The following is a 21115-nucleotide window of genomic DNA, read 5'->3' on the forward strand; positions in this document are numbered from 1 at the left end:
GGGGCACCTAAGCCAAACATTCCTAACCTCAGGTCTAACTATTAACCCATATACATGTTCTTTTGGGTAGAGCGTATTCTATTCTTTTTGGGCATGGGAAAGATGAAACCTAAACAAAAGAAATCATAGAAGATCAAGTCCCTACCACAAAGAGAAGGCTTTTTTATAGGATTAGCTTGGTATTTCAGGTGGTTCATCCCCAATTTCTCTGAAATTGCTACTCCATTAATGGACCTCACTAAAGAGGAGTTAAAAAATTTAGTGGAGTGCAGAATGCAACAATCCTTTCAAAGAAAAGAAAGTCGTGTTCTTCTGTTTAATGTAACAGAATAAATGGTTCGCAAAAACTGGACTAGCAGATGCTTCTAAAAATTGGGAGGAGAACAAGAATTGGAAGAACTGAAACCTCTTTTCCTTGTATAAAAGAGTAGAAAACTCTTCCCAAGAGAGCAAAGATATTGCACAATAGAAATGAAACTACTAAGTGAGCTATTGAAGGGCTGTTATTTCCTAGGATGAAGATTTAACCTAGGTTAATTGCATGAAAGAATGGTGGTGGTCTTGCAGTTAAGCTATTAGACTGCTATTCAGGAGGCCTGTGTTCAATTCCTGGCTGTACCACAGACTTCCTATATGGTCTCGGGGTAGTCACTTAGTTTTGTGTGTCCCATTTCCAAATCTGTAAAATGGGGATAATGATTCCCTGTCACATAGAGGTGTTGCAAGGACAGGTTCCTTAATAACTGAGAGTTACTCAGATGTTGCAGTGATGGGAACCATATAGGTATAAAGAAAGAGAAGAACACACATGTTCTAGGTGGTATTTAGAACACTAGCCATATCAGAATATAGTAATATCCTGCCCACCCTCAAAAAAAACAAAACAAAACAAAAATCAACAAAGTTACAAAATTTATATCCTACTGTGGGATAGAATAAATAAAAAGATTGAGGAAGCTTATTTCCTCTTGACTGAGGAAGAGAGTATGCGTGTCATCTCCTAAATAATAAGAGAAGATGAAAACATCATCATAGGATAACTCACCAGTAGCAGGTGGAAGAGGGAAGATGCAGAAAGCAGCTGCCAGTTGCCAAATTACCACTTTAAATTTGGTGGAGACAAGCAGCTGCAAGCTTAAAGGGTCAGCTATTCTAAAACTACACTGGAAAAGTGACAGGGGAGTTTCAGAAGTGAGCTTGTAAAGAAAGGACGGGGGTTGAATTCCCTCTTCATTAAGGACAAGGCATCTGGTTGAAAGTCATCCCAAAGTTTGCCAGGTTTAGCTCTCAGTGTTTAACTTGATAGATAGATAGATAGATAGATAGATAGATAGATAAATAAAAAATAAAAAAATAAATAAAATAAAATAAAATAAAATAAAATAAAATAAAATAAAATAAAATAAATAAATAAAATAAAAACACACTATAATAAAACAGTGATGGTATCAACTGATACCTTTCCGTTTGTACCACTACATCCCCAAACTACCCATTCCTATTGAGCAAAGTTGGAAACTGCCATAAAGATGGCACTTTTTAAATTTCCCTATTAAAATCAGATTCATTTATTGCAAAAACAACAGTAACAGTTGATTTACTACTCTCTAGGCAGGCAATTAGCATGGTAGGAAGACCAATATTGTTTCTAAGTAATTTATATATTATCTGTCTTGAACATAAAAAGCTTGATGTTTTCATAATGCGCAAAAATACTTGCACTGGCCTACTGGACCTTTGAAATATTCCTCTTCTAGTTCAATAGTTACTTTTCAGAGCTTAACAAAAAAAAGCAGAGTGTTCCATAAACATGAATCTGAAGGCTCCAACAATACATATACCATGGACTCTCTAAACATCAGCTCATGCATCCAATTTCACTCCTGCAGCATCTTGAAAGTCCTACCACAAACTGAAAACACGAGTCTGTACCCAATGACTGGAAGTTAGCTAATGTAACGCCAATATTTAAAAAGGGCTCTAGAGGTGATCCTGACAATTACAGACCAGTAAGTCTAACGTCTGTACCGGGCAAATTAGTCGAAACAATAGTTAAGAATAAAATAGTCCGACACATAGAAAAACAAACTGTTGAGCAATAGTCAACATGGTTTCTGTAAAGGCTAAATCGTGTCCTACTAATCTATTAGAATTCTTTGAAGGGGTCAACCAACATGTGGACAAGGGGGATCCAGTGGACATAGTGTACTTAGATTTCCAAAAAGCCTTTGACAAGGTCCCTCACCAAAGGCTCTTATGTAAATTAAGCTGCCATAGGATAAAAGGGAAGGTCCTTTCATGGATTGAGAACTGGTTAAAAGACAGGGAACAAAGGGTAGGAATTAATGGTAAATTCTCAGAATGGAGAGGGGTAACTAGTGGTGTCCCCCAAGGGTCAGTCCTCGGACCGATCCTATTCAACTTATTCATAAATGATCTAGAGAAAGGGGTAAACAGTGAGGTGGCAAAGTTTGCAGATGATACTGAACTGCTAAAGATAGTTAAGACCAAAGCAGACTGTGAAGAACTTCAAAAAGATCTCTCAAAACTAAGTGATTGGGCAACAAAATGGCAAATGAAATTTAATGTGGATAAATGTAAAGTAATGCACATTGGAAAAAATAACCCCAACTATACATACAATATGATGGGGGCTAATTTAGCTACAACAAGTCAGGAAAAAGATCTTGGAGTCATTGTGGATAGTTCTCTGAAAATGTCCACGCAGTGTGCAGAGGCGATCAAAAAAGCAAACAGGATGTTGGGGATCATTAAAAAGGGGATAGAGAATAAGACTGAGAATATATTATTGCCCTTATATAAATCGATGGTATGCCCTCATCTCAAATACTGCGTACAGATGTGGTCTCCTCATCTCAAAAAAGATATACTAGCACTAGAAAAGGTTCAGAAAAGGGCAACTAAAATGATTAAGGGTTTGGAACGGGTCCCATATGAGGAGAGATTAAAGAGGCTAGGACTCTTCAGCTTGGAAAAGAGGAGACTAAGGGGGGATATGATAGAGGTATATAAAATCATGAGTGATGTGGAGAAACTAAATAAGGAAAAGTTATTTACTTATTCCCATAATACAAGAACTAGGGGTCATCAAATAAAATTAATAGGCAGCAGGTTTAAAACAAATACAAGGAAGTTCTTCTTCACACAGCGCATAGTCAACTTGTGGAACTCCTTACCTGAGGAGGTTGTGAAGGCTAGGACTATAACAGAGTTTAAGAGAGAACTGGATAAATTCATGGTGGTTAAGTCCATTAACGGCTATTAGCCAGGACAGGTAAGGAATGATGTCCCTAGCCTCTGTCTGTCAGAGGGTGGAGATGGATGGCAGGAGAGAGATCACTTGATCATTGCCTGTTAGGTTCACTCCCTCTGGGGCACCTGGCATTGGCCACTGTCGGTAGACAGGATACTGGGCTAGATGGACCTTTGGTCTGATCCAGTACGGCCTTTCTTATGTTCTTATGAGTCACAGACTATTTACAGTTATTTATTGTGCATACTTTGAAAAGCTTTTGCATCAGGCAGCAACACATAAGGGGCTCACAGTCCTATTCCAATTGAAATCAACAGAAGTCATTGGAACTATTTAAGCAAGTAAAGCAAGCAGGATATGACTCAATGTCTTTGCTGCTAAAAAAAAGTTGAGTGGGGAAAAAAAAAAAATCTTTACATTACTGCAGTTCTTATACCCAAACCCCAGACATATCCCTATAAATAGTTCAAAAGTTTTAAGTGGTTAGCAACAGTTTGCTGGTGATAGTTCTAATGTACACTGGTGGCTGATGTTTAAACTACTGTGTCATCTAACCCCTCACAAACTAGCATCTGCCAGCACCTATCAACTGGAGTTCTCTCCATTGAGATCACCATTGGAGCTGCACTGGTGATGGCAACTGTGGAAAATTTTAACAAAGGAGTCTAGCACAGGCCTATGCCTGGTCTACACCAGAAAATTAAGTTGGCTTCCCTACATCGCCCAGGGGCAGGAGCGCCGCCAGCTTTTCTGCCCCGAAATGCCGCCCCCCACAGAGGCAGCAGAAGGTCCCACCACCGAAATACCGCTGCAGTTGCCGCCCCCCAAATTGTAGTGCCCTAGGCGACCGCCTATGTCGCCTAATGGGTTGCACCGGCCCTGCTCAGGGGTGTGAAATATCCACCCCTCTGACAGATATTGGTATACCAATCTAAACCCTGGTGCAGACAGTGCTAGGTTGATTACAGAAGAATTCTTCTGTCAACTTACCTACTGCCTCTCAGGGAGGTGGATTCCCTACACTGACAAGAGAATCCCTCCTGGTGGCGTAGGTAATGTCTACACTCAAGTGCTGCAGTGATACATCTGTCCCACTGTAGCATTTTAAGTGTAGACATACCACAACTCTTGTAAGGCCTAATAGTACACCTGTTGAAGTAAACAGCCAAGCTCCCCACAGACATAAATCAGAACAGGACAGCCCACTGTGAATAATAAGAAAGAAGAGTTGGCAATAGGTGGTGGCTCTGGTACCATTTTAGGACTACAGCAAGTCAAATCTATATTTGAGACTAAATTGCAAGAGCAAATGAGTTATTTCCTATAAAATATAGTTATTTGTTTATTAGCAGATTACACACACAAATGTAAGTTGCCTTTTAGGAATTTATTGCAGAAATTCTGCCTATGAGTCATATGGCTACTTAAAAAAAAAAAGATGAGAGACAAAAAAGTAACTATTTCTGAGTACTTGACATATGCATCCAGAAAGTGTAGAAAGAAGGAGTCACCTAAAGGCGTTAAAATCAAAGACCAAATGACTGACACCTGATTCCTGCAATAATGAATTTCAAATGGATTGCCTTGAACATCTTATGGGTGAAGAGAAGTATAATGAAACCAAGGAAGAACATCAGATCCACACATACAGTGGGCAACATTTCCTCTAGTCACACCCTTGAAACTAATGGCTACATTGTCCTTTATTTTAAACCCTTAAAATGTGTTTACGAAATACTTAGTACAATCTATGAACTTTTAGCAGGATTCCAGTTGGTTATACTCTTAACTAAAAGCAACTGAACAGTCTATAGCAGGGGTCGGCAAACTTTCAGAAGTGGTGGGCCGAGTCTTCATTTATTCAATCTGATGTAAGGTTTCGCGTGCCAGTAACACATTTCACATTTTTAGAAGGTCTCCTTCTATAAGTCTATAATATAGAACTATTGTTGTATGTAAAGTAAATAAGGTTTTTTAAATGTTTAAGAAGCTTCATTTAAAATTAAATTAAAATACAGAGCCCCCCGGACCGGTGGCCAGGACCTGGGCAGTGGGAGTACCACTAAAAATCAGCTCGTGTGCCGCCTTTGGCACGCATGCCACAGGTTGCCTACCCCTGGTCTATAGGTTAATAGTTCTGAAAGTTTCCATAGTTCTGATAGAATGGAAACTATCTCCTCCACTAGCACGTGTGCATGCGTGCATGCAAGCAAGCAAGCGGCAGGAAAAATTTTTATTAAATATCTCACTGAATGACACCACTTGCCCCGTTAGGAATTCAAGACCACTAGCATCAAATGTTGCTATGAAATCCTAATGTCTATATAACAAGTTTTATCAGTGATTGAAAAAAATAAATACTTAAATCCCCATTTGACTCTGCCCATACAAGGTCCTAGATCTTTGCTGTTAATGGTTATTACAATTATTTTACAGCACCTCTCTCAGCCATTAAGAAATATAGTAGACATGATCAAAACATAAGAACTTCATCGTAACTCTATTATAGAGATCAGGCTGGCTGATACTATTCATAGATGGTCAGACAAAAACCTACAGGCTGTGTACACTTTCTTCTGAAAAAGATACCAAGATAACCTTTCTTGAAATTAATGAGCTGCTAGTGGTTTGCTTTTTCATCTACCTGAACTCCTATCACAGCAGAATATGCAACTCATTTGAGCCCCAAGAATTATGATTTGGAGACAGCATAAGTCTAGGGGCAGCCATGAAAGAAGCTATTCTGAAGAGCTCAAATAGAAATAAATGAGGTTTGTAATTACTATTTTCTGCACTGTTAGGTGGTCAGACTACATTAGGAGGTGGTTAGCAAAGCCTCTGACATCCACACAGTGCAAAGTAAGTATAGGGTTTTGTATTGTTTTTTGTTTTAAAGTGTTGACAAGGCATTTCTTTCCTTTACTATACACATATGTACTTACCGAAAATATAAAAGACATCAACATGTGCACAAATGCACAAGCTATGAAGTAGAGGGATGTGTCAAGGCTGATAGAAACCAAAAAAAAAAAGGAGATCAAGTTTGAAGGTCTCTCTTGCAAGTGTAAATGCTTGCTGCGCATTTTCAAGCTTAGGCCAAAATCATCATCTTTTATTAAGACATTTGAAATATACTAAAGAAACTAGTACATTTTAAAAATCTTAATAGCACATCCCTTCAATAGACTCCTTTTAATTTGACAGCAATAGGGAGAGAAGATACAACATAGCACATTTTTTTATTATTTTTTGGTGTGCAATGAGACACCAAAGAAAAAGAAAGAAAGCTAATGACTAAATTCTCTCCTCTGATGACTACTTGGGGTGACTGGAGAGGGGCAACGGAGGAAGCAGACTGTGGGGGATGGATCAGGGCTAATACAGGATGGAGTGCTCCCTAACATAGCAGCTGGTGGTTACCCTGACTGAAAGGAATCTTTGTGGCATGGAGTGATGGAGGGTGGGTGGAGAGAAATATAGGAACACTACTGGGTCGGTAGGGAGTGTGTCGAGGAGCATAGTTAGAGAGAAGCAATCTAGCAGAGTAGCCCTGAGGGGCCAGCACACAAAGCCATTTGAGGAGTGCGCTAAGTTATGCTAGGAGCTAGTATCGGCCCCACCAAACCCAGTATCAATGGAGTGAAAAAGAGTGGCTTTCATCCTGACCAGGTCCAGCATTGAGCACAGCTAGGCTGTAGCTGGGTCATATGGAAACAAAACAAAAAATCCTTTAAAAATAATTCAGTATGATTTAAAAATATACATGCTAAATAAAACAGAACACAAAAACTGTATTAAGTCACAGGGTCCACATAAAAAAGGGTGTTATTTTTCATGCAATTAGATTAAATTTAAACTGGTGAATGTTTAGCCTTAACTCCTTGACAATATCGCCTTAATTCAAAAGAACTCCGATTTCATCCCCACACAGAAGGTTGTGTTGTATGGAGGAATAATAGGAATAGGCTGCAAAAACATATCATATTAGGGTCTAGTTTAAGAAAAAAAAATGTACCCAAATTTGGAGACTGGCAGGCTTTGTGCTGTTAAATGAAAGCTAGAGAGGAAAAACTCATGAGATTACTCGGGTTTTTTACTACTCAGTTTATTATGCTGAGAGCATCTAGAAACTTAGACTCAAACTCTATATGGGAGCTAGTCAGGGCCTGGAAGTTCTCTACAAATGGATCTTTCCATTGACTCCAGTTGAAGCAAGACAGACATTTTGCTATCCCAAGTGAATTTCAGGGCACAAACTGTGCCCTCCCCTCTCAACAGAACCATATATTTTAAAACTTGTGTTATTTGACTGGTTTAAAAAAAAACAAAAAACAAAAACAAAAAAACCACACTCCTTTCCCCTCAAACTCTCTGGATCTCCTGTACACACATCAATTCACATTCTGCTCCCCCACACCTACCTCTCTGCCCTTGTCCATACCTCTGCTCCACTGGGTTTACAAGAAGTTTCAGTATGGGGAGAGGAAGCTTAGAGCATCCTTTAAAGGTCTTTGCTCAGCAGATTCTTCTCTTGGTTCCTGTGGAGTGATCTGAGTTTCCCCATTCTACCCTTTTCATTTCCTCATGAGAGAGGGAGTGGCACATGAGATGGCTCATTTTCACTCCCCCTTCCCTACCAGGCACCCAATTGCAGTCCCTGAATGGTACTGTGGTGAATGCACCACTGGGCTCTTATAGATGCAGGGACCTTCACAGTCTATGTTTAACAGAGAACTCTGCTTTCTCCTTTTATTCCCCTTTAATAACCCATTATGCTGCGAACTACAGTTAATTTACAATTTGATCCCAGATTATTAGTGTCTTCTGGGTCACAACTGAATAATTCAAAAGCTGAGTATTTCTGATTATTTTTCTCTTTCCACCTACTGTCCTCAAAATCCCCAAATAATAGCTGCCCTTTTCACTAGGAACTAACTACTGACTTTTAAAGATATGTAAATCAATGTGGCATAGAAGTGGTGTGGGCATTTCAACATGTCTGTGTAGCCAGACTGCACCAAACCATTTAATATTGGACATGTAAGTAGAAGCTGAGGGAGAGGGGAAGCATTATAAGTGACATAAGCCAACATTTTCTGTAGAGTCAATGATTAAACATGTCCTCTGCAATCAGCTAAAGTTTTTTCTCTGTAACTCTGTACTTACACAAGTGAAACAAAATTTAGCCTGACTCTGTCCTTCGTAGTTTGCAGAAACTGGAGTACGCAGAACAAAAACATTGTATATTCTTGCTAAGCAATTGTTTTTCCGGGGGAGGGTAGACAGTAAACAAAACAACCCCGCCCCCAACCCCCCCCCCCCCCTCCACACACAGATATTTCCTGTTCAGAATTGACTAATCTTGCGCTTTGCTGGCAAAGTTACAGCACCGCTCAGAGAGCGCTGAAGGGAAACCGCTGTTGTGTGTTCACACTGTCACCTGCCTGCGCAATAGCGTGTTCATACTTGCAGCGGTATTCGGAGCGGTGCACTCTGGACAGCTATCCCACAGAGCATCTCTTCCTGACTGCTGTTAACAGTTGTAGGAAGGTGGAGGAGGTCACGGGGCATCCTGGGTCCTGTCCCAATGCCCTGTGATGCATTGCTTCATATCCCAGAAGTCACTGTGCTTCCATCTGCATTTAGTGCCATCTTTTAACAGTTTGTGTACTGCTCGCCCTGCCTCTTCGGGCTGCAGGAATGGATCCCGAACTGTTGACCAGTATGCTGCTTGCTCTGACTAACACGTCATGAGTGGCAGTGGAGTTATTCCTTAAACTACAAAGGCAAGAGGAGTGCGACATTACTACGCGTGGCGAGATCAGCTATGAAACGAAATTGCTTGTGGCATTCACGGAGGTGCTGACCACAGTGGAACGCTGCTTTTGGGCTCGGGAAACAAGCACTGAGTGGTGGGATCACATAGTCATGCATGTCTGGGATGACAAGCAATGGCTGCAGAACTTTCGCATGAGACAAGACACATCCATGGGACTGTGATGAGCTCGCCTCAGCCCTGCGACACAAGGACACGAGAATGACAGCTGCCCTGTCGTTGGAGGATCAGAATATCAGGGTTAGAGGGACCTCAAGAGGTCATCTAGTCCAACCCCGGATCAAAGCAGGACCAATTCCCAACTAAATCATCCCAGCCAGGAACTTTGTGAAGCCTGACCTTAAAAACCTCTAAGAAAGGAGATTCTACCACCTCCCTATGTAGCCCATTCCAGTGCTTCCCCACCCTCCTAGTGAAAAAGTTTTTCCTAATATCCAACCTGAACCTCCCCCACTGCAACTTCAGACCATTACTCCTTGTTCTATCATCTGGTACCACTGAGAATAGTCTAGATCCATCCTCTTTGGAACCCCCTTTCAGGTAGTTGAAAGCAGCTATAATGTCCCCCCTCATTCTTCTCTTCTGCAGAATGAACAATCCCAGTTCCCTCAGCCTCTCCTCATAAATCATGTGCTCCAGTCCCCTAATCATTTTTGTTGCCCTCCGCTAGACTCTTCCCAATTTTTCCACATCCTTCTTGTAGCATGGGGCCCAAAACTGGACACAGTACTCCAGATGAGGCCTCACCAATGCCGAATACAGGGGAATGATCATGTCCCTCGATCTGCTGGCAATGCCCCTACTTACAGAGCTCAAAATGCTGTTAGCCTTCTTAGCAACAAGAGCACACCGTTGACTTATATCCAGCTTCTCGTCCACTGTAACCCCTAAGTCCTTTTCTGCAGAACTACTGCCTAGCCACTCGGTCCCTAGTCTGTAGCAGTGCATGGGATTCTGCTGTCCTAAGCGTAGGACTCTGCACTTGTCCTTGTTGAACCTCAAAGTTCTTTTGGCCCAATCCTCTAATTTGTCTAGGTCCCTCTGTATCCTATCCCTACCCTCCAATGTATCTACCACTCCTCTGAGTTTAGGGTCATCTGCAAACTTGCTGAGGGTGCAATCCACACCATCTTCCAGATCATTAAAGATATTGGACCTACCCTTGGGGGACTCCACTTGATACCGGCTGTCAACTAGACATGGAGCCATTGATCACTACCCGTTGAGCCCGATGATCTAGCCAGCTTTCTATCCACCTTACAGTTCATTCATCCAGCCCATACTACAGGAAGCTGGCTACTCCAGACAGCTACCGATCGGTCACCAACCAGTTCGGAGTGGGAAAGTCAACCATTGGATTTGTGTTGATGGAAGTGTGCAGGGAGCATCCTGCTCCAAAGGACTGCGACTCTGGGCAACATGTGTGACATTGTGGATGGCTTTGACAAATGGGCTTCCTTAACTGTGGAGGAGCGATAGATAGCATGCATATTCCAATTCTGGCACCAGACCACCTAGGCACCAAGTACATTAATTGGAAGGGGTATTTCTCAATGGTTCTCCTGTCGCTTGTGGATCACCGTGGGCATTTCACAGACATTAACGCAGGCTGGTCCACAAAGGTGCATGACATATGCATTTTTTGGAACTCTGGCCTGTTCAGGAAGATGCAAGCAGGGACTTTCTTCCCGGACCAGAAGATCACCATGGGGAAGTCGAAATACCCACTGTGATCCTGTGAGACCCTACCTACCCCTTAATGCTGTGGCTTATGAAACCATACACAGGGCACCTTGACAGCAGCAAGGAGCGGTTCAACAACAGGCTGAACAAGTGCAGAATGGCTTTTGAGTGTGCTTTTGGCCATTTCAAGGCCCGCTGGCGCTGCCTCTATGGGAAGCTGGACCTGGCTGACAACGATATTCCTATGCTTACAGCATGCTATACGGTCCATAATGTGTGTGAAGGGAAGGGTGAAAGCTTCACTCAGGGCTGGACCGCAGAGGCTCAGTGCCTGGAGGCTGAGTTTGAACAGCCAGAGACCAGGGCTATTAGATGGGCACAGCGTGGGGCCATAAGGATCAGGGATACCTTAAGGCAGCAATTTGAAGCCAAAAGCCTCTAATATTTGTTGCTATGCTTGGGACTGCAGTGCTTGTAATGCTAGGAGGTGATTGGTGCACATGATGCAATAAGGGGGTTTAACATAATTGTATGTTGCTTTGCAGGGCTCTTTTTGCTTTCAGTTAATAGAATGAAGATGGTTTTCAAACCAACACAATTCTTTTATTAAAAGACAACAACCAGAGGAGAGAGTCAAACAAAAAGTAAAGACCATCAATAGGGCTGGGGATGGGGGAAGATAAGGTCCCAGGAGGAGGTGGGGTTCCAGGACGGCTACAAATTTATGTATGTTCAGGGATCATATCCAACCTTCTCCTTTGGAGTACAATGCAGCAGGTACTGTACTTCAGCAGGGCCAAACTGCAAAGGGACGGGTGTTGATTGCAGTGGGTAGTCGGAGTCCCCAGTGCTGAACTGTGAGGCGAGAGGAGTGAATGCTGCAGGTATAAACTAGAGCCAGGAGGCTGATAAGATTGTGTTGGCGGTGTCTGGGGGGCGTATGGGAAAGAGTTTTGCGACAGCGGCTGCAGGGGAGGGCAGGTGCAGAGCTGCTTGGTTTGAAGAGCTAGTATCACCTGGAGCGTGTCTGCTTGGTGTTCCATAACCTTTAAGAGCCTCGCTGTGGCTTCATTCTGTTGTGCCGCGTTCTCCTTTTGGTCCCTCTTCTTGCTGTCCTGCTACTCCTTTAATTCCTGTTTCTCGGCCGTGGAGAGCATCATAACATCACACAGAAAGTCCTCCTTAGTTCTTCTTGGCCGCTTTCTAATTCTACGCAGCCGTTCAGCCACCAACAACAAAGAGGGAGGCTAGGATCCCAAGGTCATCTCGGTGAAGTTTAAACACAACATTTTACAGAAGCAGTACTGTTTGCAACACAGACAACACTGATTCAGTGCCTTAAAACACAGCCAGTACTCACACATCTGTCACTAACTGGCTGACCCCAGGCAAGCACATATGAGCCACAAGACCCCCAAAATGGTGAGTAGTCACACAGGCAGGCTACACTACTCTTCCTGGACGCTTCTGTACACTAGGCACGTGGCTCTTGGAGAGAGCCAGCACTGTAGGGTGGGCTTGATAATTATTCCTGTTCCCACACTTACCTTCCATAATGATCACATTCTGTGGAATCTCGCTGCAGAGGGTGAGCAGGGAATCAAGGGAGGGTCTTCTCCAAGCCTGTGGCTTCCGCCCTGGTTTTAGGCGGCTCACCGGTGTGCAGCAATGGTCCCCACCCCCCAGTGATGGCACAGTGGCGCAGGAAAGTTATTGTTAATGGGGAAAGAAACAAAACAGCTCTGAAAGAACCTGCAGCAGCAGATCGCCAAGTATCTCAACAAGTGTTTCCTGGAGATCTGAGGGAGATTCCCATGAAGTGAGGGGTCAACCAGCAGCCTGTTCCGCTTCTCAGACTAGACATGTGGTGGAAGACAAGCCTGCTTTCTGCAACCCTCCTGCTCCCATCAGATCCACTTACCTGGGGCCTCGTCTGCTGTTTGCGCTTCGCCAATCACCGACAGCTGTGACTGGCTAGCCTCCTATGGGGTAGAAAAGAGCTCCTGGCTGCATGCATCTCTGGCCTCTGAGTCATCCTCTGCCCCTGGATACCCCTCCCCCTCCCCATCCTCGTGCAAGATTTCCTCCTCCTGGCTTGGTTCACTCTCAATGGGCACGTGAGCCACCAAAGTATCTACAGTGGTCTTCACAGTGCAGGTGGGGTTGCTGCCGAGTATCGCGTCCAGCTCTTTGTAGGGTCAGCAGCTTGTGGGCACAACAGAGTGGCGGTTTGCCTCCCGCGTCTTGTGGTAGGCGTTCCACAGCTCCTTCACTTTGACCCTGCACTGCAACATGTCCCGGTCATGGCCCCTTTCTGTCATGCATCATGAAATCTGTCCATAGGTATCATGATTCCTATGGCTGGAGTGCAGCTCGGACTGGACAGCCTCCTCTTCCCAAATGCTGATGAGGTCCAGCAGCACAGCATTGCTCAAAGCAGGGGGACTGCCTGGTGCATGGAGCAGGCATGGCCACCTAGAAAGATGCGCTGAGACCACTGCGTGCGTCACCGAGCAAACAGGAAGGGGACTTTCCAATTTCCAAAGGAATTTACGGGGTGGGGATGGTCACTTGAGGGCAGGGCAGTAGAGTTGAAACCGATGATCAGAGAGAGGAGAACTGGCATTGTGGGACACCTTCCGGAGGCCAATCGGAGCACTGTAATTGCCACGGTGTTGACATTGGCACCGCAGCGCTGTAGCCAGTAGCTGTATGCCCCTCGTTGGGGTGGTTTTTTTACAGCACTGCAACTGCACAGTTTCTGCGCACTAAGTGGCTTGGCAGTGTGTACACCTCGGGAGTTACAGCACAGAAAGCTGCTTTACTGTGCAGAAACTTGCCCATGTAGACAGTGCCTTAGCGTAGCACAAGTGTCTTGTTTAAAGGTCATTTCCCTTTCTTCACCCCTATTTAGTCATTTCTAAAGAGAAGATTTTAATGCTTCTGCTGACTTGTATGGGCACAGGGAAAGCATCTAAATTTAACAAGGCTTTTTATCTGCCAGATATTATACAAGCACATAGATCCTATGTGGCTCATTCTTTAGCCATGCAAAACTGGTGTTTTCACACTAAACCTTCACAGTCTGAGTCTTATTTCAAATTAAATACTGGAAGAATTTTTCCCAGAGAAAAGCAAGAGTTCTACAAGATGACATGGGTGTGAGCTACAAAATTCAATTCTGGTTGGGATTCAGTCTCTCTCAAAGTTCAGTGCTGTTTGGATGCAAGATTAGAATTGGACTCCTCTCTACTATTAATAAATAACACCAATTTATTATTGCTTCCTAGAGATAGAAAGTCCAAATTACTTCCCATCTCATCTTTTTCATGTCTCCTACTCTGGTGGCATAGAAATCAATGGAATGGTGCCTATACTGGCAGGAAATTCTGTTCTACTGAGTGGGTGGGGATGAGCGATTAGACAATTGCATAACCCCAAAGTTTTTTTTTTTTTTGTAGTTCCTCTTTTTCTTACATTTCCCAGAATACTTTTATTTCTTGTTGGGTTGAATCTTGAAAATGCTCTGACAAGCAGCACTGCTGAGTTTAACATTAAGAGTCCCAAGGGTAAGCGTATTCATAGCGACAAGCACTAGCAGGGTTAGATTGACAATCTCCATGGTATTACCAAAGACTCACTGAAAAAGGAGGTTTGGTGACCTATCAGTGCCCTACCTCCAGGGCCGGCTCCAGGCACCAGGCAACCAAGCACATGCTTGGGGCGGCACCTGGTAAGGGGCGGCGGGGGGAGTGCGGCGTGGCATTCCGCGGGGGGGCTCCGGCGGGGGGGGTGACGGCGCTGGGGAAGGGGTTCCCGGCGGCGCTCAGCGGGGGTCAGGGGCTGGCTCCGGCAGCGCGGCGCTCGGCGGGGGGGGGGGGGGGGGGGGGCGTGGCACGGCGCTCAGCGGGGGGCGGCGCTTTTTTTTGCTGCTTGGGGCAGCAAAAAAGTTAGAGCCGGCCCTGCCTACCTCACAACTGCTAAAACAGCATAGCCATGGCAGAAGTCATTTCCAACAAAATATAAAGATTTTTAGTGGCAATGGTCCACAGTGCTGACTTGTAAGATTTTAGTTTCAATAAATAAAGCCTTTTCTAAGAGAGACAACTGGAGCAATAAACACAAATTTAGGCTCGCAAATGCTGAGACAGTCAGTAATGGTTCAAATGAAAAGACCCAGGATCCAGCAATGTTGAATCTTTTTCTTTTAAAGTGCAATTGCTACTCCTGGGGTAATTCTACGCTACTGCACAATGCAGAATTTGCACAGAATTAATGTTCCGTGCAGAATTTCATTTTCCCCCTGCAGAAATGGGCTGCTGGCTGCCTCTGGGGGCTGCTGGACCCAGCAGTACCCAACTTCCTCACAAATAGAGGACACTGCCAGGTGCAGGGAGAGGGAGAGTCAGAGGATTCCGGGCAACTGTAGTTCCTGGTACCTCCTGAAGTAATGAGGTGATGTGTGGGCTGCAGCCTCACAGTGAGCAGTGCACCCCGCCAAGCAGGGATGAAAGCCCTGGGCAGTGTCAGCCCTGCACAGCCCAACACTGAAATCACCACAGGAAACTCCATACAAGTCCGGTCTGACCAGCACCAAGCTGTTTCTCTCTCTATATCCCTGGGCTTGGGGGTGGGGGGGGGGGTGCAGGTATCTGGCACCATGGCTGAGCTCAGGAGGGGGGTGCAGTTGTCTGGGCAGGGGTACCCCCATGCAGCCCCCTCCCTACACCCCCCCAACTGGACACACACACACACACACACACACACACACCCCCCTCCAGCTCCTCCTCCGCTATTTGAAAACTTCTATGCGGTAACCCTAAAGGGGCAGGGCAAAAAAAATGAGAATAGAATAAAAGACCGGAGGGGCAGAGTTTTCTCCCAAGATGTGCCCAGCTGGCACATGTGACACACACAGACGGAAATGCCCAACAAAAGCATAAACAGAGAAACAAGGGTTCGTGGGGATTTCTTTAACTCTCTACTCTTGGGGGAATCTTTTTTTGTTGTCTGCATTGTTACAGACATACTTACTGACAGATATTTTGAAATAAATTACCAAAATAATTGAAACTGGAGTGACTACGTTATTTTCACAAATTTGCAGAATTTTAAAATATGTGCTGAATTTTTAATGTCTTTTGGCACAGAATTCCCCCAGGAGTAAACTGCTCTGGAAATACAATAATATGACCAGCTTACTCAGAGGTAGGGAGCCAACAGTATCCTTATGATTAAGAGTCATGAAAACAATCCGAGGATAAGATCAATTATGCTAATAAATGTAGGAAGGGTGCTAAGCAGGCAGGCGTGCCTTTTGAACCAGTTTTTCTGGTTCACGGTAATACAAAAATATACCTGCTTTGGAGAGACTATATTTAACGTGCTATAGCAAATATGCTTTGGGTGTTCCTCCAGGAATACTTTCATGATCCTTTCATTTCACCAAATCTTGCTCTGAACTGAAACAGAGCAGCAGTTTTGTTTGTTTTTTTAAATATCTTGCAAACCATTCTCTCTCATTCTTAAACAATGCCACAATTAAAGAAAAATGCATGTGTGGAATGACATCCACAAAGGCCTCAATAGCATTACACAGCCCTTGCTTTAAACAATATTTAGAAGAACCTTAAAAGAACCACTATGCATATACTCGTTTCTAACACAAACTGGGATCAAGATCTTTCCTCCCTCAGATTCTCTTCAGGTATAAAGCCCGATTTCAATTTAATAGAGGACTCAAAAAGGAACATTTTAAGGGTGTCCCACCCCCTTCTTTAAAAAAAAAAAGTAGTCGTGTCCTATAAACACAGCACAATTTTTTAAATGCAGTTTATTTAAATATGGTTTAAAATCTCTCATGTAGATATGGATTTCAAGCAGGATCTGTATTCCAATTGTATTATGAAAGACTCCCTATGGCAATGGAAGGCTTCCAATTATTTTGGATTATTTCCAGTGCTTTTGGAAAACAAATGATTTACTCCTATAACAAGTGTGCCAGTGACTTGGTGGATGAGCTATGTAACTGGACAGCAGCTGCTGTCATGAGTCAATAATAAAAGGGATCACAGTAATTGCAGTCTTGTTTTGTTTTCATTTTAAAGACAGATCACAAGCACTGGTTTTTCCTACAGGTATTGAATGTCTGCTCTAGTATCGCCCTCTCTACCTCCCAATTTCACTGGAACATAAAACTCAGCCTTCAGATGTTACTGCCTTGGAAGTGGATTTTGCCCTTCTTAATACAAAAGTAATGCTCCAAACATGATGGAAGAAGAAAACTAGAGCACAGGCCAAATACATCTGCAACCATAAGACTAAGAGATCTGATTACTGCCAGCCATCTAACAAATGAAGACTATGCAGCATAGTCTATGCCTGAACTAAAGTTAGACACCCAAATCTGTATTTAGGCACATAATTAAATAGCCTGATTATCAGAGGAACTGAGAGATTTTTGGAAGGGCTCAGAGCACTCAGCTACTCTGAAAAAATCAGGCCACTTAATTATGGGCCTAAATATCGATTTGCTATTCAAATTGAAAATACTGGCCACAGCACTCTGAAAGCAGTCACTCCCATAATCACTTTATAGTAAATTACTCTCAGTATTAGTCTTTGGTTAATACACATAGCATTTATTTTATATGGTCTTAAAAAATTATAACTTTCTACATTAAACATCTGCAGAACCATAGTATGACAAATACTCCTTCAGAAAAATGATCAATAGTTCTCTTATAATTCTGAAACACCTTCATCTAACCAAAACATTAACTTACCAGTGAAGACAGTCAGAACATTTGCTAAGAAACAGATGGATTCATTTATGCTGTTTAACCTCAAATATGGTTCTTTTTTTAACTTAGCTAAGCTCACTTCCTGTTCACACCATGAATATTGAGACACCCAAAGCAGGACATACATACAACTATATACTGACAGGGCTACAGTCTCATTTCCTTTGTGGCTTCCAAGACCAAGACTGAAACTGTCTTGCCATAAGAAGTCACCACACTAATAAAACCCTTTGAATATACACATTTGAGTAAAGACAAAAAAGAGGGTGGGAGCCTCTTCACTTAATATAGTATCTATAGCTTTGATTCTCTTTTCACTGTACTGCGTCTTTAAATGCAAGTGCCTTCCTCTCTGCTAGAGGGCAGGGTTGCAAGGCGATTCAAAAAAGCACGGGAGAGACAGACACACACTAACAGATGTTTGTTTTTTGTTTTCCTTAATCTAAAGTACGTATTTTGGTCTTTGCGTAGGGAAATATAATAATCCTTTCTACTTCAAGTGTATCATGTCCATAAGATTGTCAGACACAAATAAAGGGTGTCTATTAACCTTTCAGGTTTCAGAGTAGCAGCCGTGTTAGTCTGTATCTGCAAAAAGAACAGGAGTACTTGTGGCACCTTAGAGACTAACAAATTTATTAGAGCATAAGCTTTTGTGGGTTACAGCCCACTTCTTCGGATGCATACAGAATGGAACATATATTGAGGAGATATGTATACACACATACAGAGAGCATGAACAGGTGGGAGTTGTCTTACCAATTCTGAGAGGCAAATTAAGTAAGAGAAAAAAAAACTTCCGAAGTGATAATCAAGATAGCCCAGTACAGGAAGATTAAATATCTGCCCTTTGGTTTTTGTAATTTGTTTTCATATTCAGTGGCAAGCTTTCAGAGCAGCACATGGAAAGTGTATACTATTAAAATAGGAGACAACTTTTGTGCATATTTATATGTTACAAACTCTTATTCCATACCTATGAACTCATGTTTACATATATTTGATACTTTCATATAGTTGTGTATGTGAAACATTCCCAGTATATGTGAAACTGAAGTCTGCCCTTTGCTGTACTAACTACATTGCTATTAGTCCATATAGCATCTGTCCATCTGAGAAGCCATCTGTTGCACTATCTCCGGTCTTAATTATAATCACCAGAATAGGAAGCACCAACGGTCTCCGGCTGCCGATGATTAAACAATTTCAGTCTACAAAAGCTGTCAACCCAGAACCTTCTTCAAAATCATTAAAAATATTATAATCACATAGCACATTACAAACAGTTCCAAGTCCTCTTCGGGATGAGAGCCATACTACTGAGAGAGAGTTTATTGCTGGCCAGTTCACACAACCATAGCCAAAACTTTTACTTAGTTTGATTTGGGAAGGATCAACCATCCACTAAGGCCTGATCTACCCTAGGCGTTTATGTCGAAGTTAGCGCCGTTACATCAAATTAACCCTGCACCCGTCCACACCGCGAAGCTATTTAGTTCGACATAGAGGTCTCTTTAATTCGACTTCTGTACTCCTCCCCGACGAGGGGAGTAGCGCTAAATTTGACATGGCCATGTCGAATTAGGCTAGGTGTGGATGGAAATCGACGCTAATAGCTCCGGGAGCTATCCCACAGTGCACCACTCTGTTGACGCTCTGGACAGCAGTACGAGCTCGGATGCTCTGACCAGCCACACAGGAAAAGCCCCGGGAAAATTTGAATTTGAATTCCTTTTCCTGTCTGGCCAGTTTGAATCTCATTTCCTGTCTGGACATCGTGGCGAGCTCAGCAGCACTGGCAACGATGCAGAGCTCTCCAGCAGTGATGGCCGTGCAATCTCAGAATAGAAAGAGGGCCCCAGCATGGACTGATCGGGAAGTCTTGGATCTCATCGCTGTGTGGGGCGATGAGTCCGTGCTTTCCGAGCTGCGCTCCAAGAAACGGAATGCAAAGATCTACGAGAAGATCTCTAAAGACATGTCAGAGAGAGGATACAGCCGGGATGCAACGCAGTGCCGCGTGAAAATCAAGGAGCTGAGACAAGGCTACCAGAAGACCAAAGAGGCAAACGGACGCTCCGGATCCCATCCCCAGATATCCCGTTTCTATGAGGCACTGCATTCCATCCTAGGTGCGACCGCCACCACTACCCCACCACTGACCGTGGACTCTGAGGATGGGATATTGTCCATGGCCGGTTCCTCGGAAATGTTAGCGGACGGGGAAGATGAGGAGGATGAGGCAGTCGACAGTGCTCACAACGCTGATTTCCCCGACAGCCAGGATCTCTTCATCACCCTTACAGAGATCCCCTACCAACCGTCCCCAGCCGTTACCCCGGACACAGAATCTGGGGAAGGATCAGCCAGTAAGTGTTGTAAACATCTAAACATTTATTTTTAACAGAACAGGAATATTAACAATAACAAAAATGGGTTTCTCATGATTAGTTTGCCCTAGGCGCTTAACGGTTCAGTCATGGGCAGTGCAACTATTGAAAAAAAATCTAGCAATGTCCGGTTTTGCATGACTGTCCTACCCAAGCAGCTCTACTGTTTAGTCACTGCTACTGCAGCTAGAGTAAAATGCGGTCTATATGTCCGGGGATAGAGCAGAAATCCTCCTGGGACATCTCGAGGAAGCTCTCCTGGAGGTAATTGGAAAGCCGTTGCATCAGGTTCCTGGGGAGAGCGGCCTTATTGGGTCCTCCGTAGTATGACACGTTGCCGCGCCACGAGACAATCAAGTACTCGGGAATCATTGCTCTGCACAGCAGGGCGGCATATGGCCCTGGTCTTTGGAGGCTTTCCCGGAGCATTCTCTCTTTCTCGCTGTCAGAGATCCTCATGAGGGTGATGTCGCTCATGGTGACCTGCTTTGAATTAGGTAGGGGAATGTTAGTGTTGGGACTGCTTGCCCGTTCCTTTACTGAACTGTAACCGCTGGTTTGCAGCCACGCGGTGGACGGGGGAGAGGGGCAGCCTACAGGGATCGTTCCCGGGGACAGCCGCGAGGGGGTGGGACAGGGGCAGAGTTCCTGCTTGCCGGATTGCTGGCAGCAGGGACTGACATTGCTTTCAATGTGAAAGGAGGCCATTTCTAATATTAAAGTTTTAAGCTGCCATAAGTCTACGGCTTACCATGTCTGCCTGCAACAGAAATTCCGTTCTCCTGCCCCGCTTCTCAAATGTGCTGTGCAAGACCCCAGGCACTGAATGCGAAGGCCGAGAATTCGACCTTGTCCTGAGTGCGCATGTGATAGGTGCTGTGCATGGTCTTGTTCACAGAGAAAGACTATGTTCTTTGTTCACAACTACATTTATCTTTCTGAGGAATTCACTCCCTTTTTCCCATTCCCACAGCCACATCTGCGACTGTCTCACAACCTAGCCTGGCATCACACTCCCAGAGGCTAGCGCAGATTAGGCGTAGGAAGAAGAGGACACGGGAGGACATGTTCTCGGAGCTTATGGCCTGCTCCCGAGCCCAGGCAGCACAGCAGACCCAGTGGCGGGAGA

The 21115-nt window shown here is 44.0% G+C and overlaps 1 protein-coding gene across 2 annotated transcripts in view; it reads right to left on the reverse strand.

Annotated features, from left to right (window-relative positions):
- FGD4 (FYVE, RhoGEF and PH domain containing 4) overlaps positions 1 to 21115 on the reverse strand; it is a 192787-nt gene that overhangs the window by 134956 nt on the left and 36716 nt on the right. Inside the window, exon 1 of one of the 2 annotated variants that reach the window (XM_005303079.5) lies at positions 7696 to 7821. The exons of the other annotated variant lie outside the window; for it this stretch is intronic. The gene's annotated coding sequence lies outside the window, so the exon portion shown is untranslated. Of the gene's footprint in view, positions 1 to 7695; positions 7822 to 21115 lie in introns of those variants that run through there. 2 annotated transcript variants of the gene reach the window in all.

This window comes from Chrysemys picta, chromosome 1, assembly GCF_011386835.1.
Source record: "Chrysemys picta bellii isolate R12L10 chromosome 1, ASM1138683v2, whole genome shotgun sequence".
In the NCBI taxonomy this organism is placed as follows: Eukaryota; Metazoa; Chordata; order Testudines; family Emydidae; genus Chrysemys; species Chrysemys picta.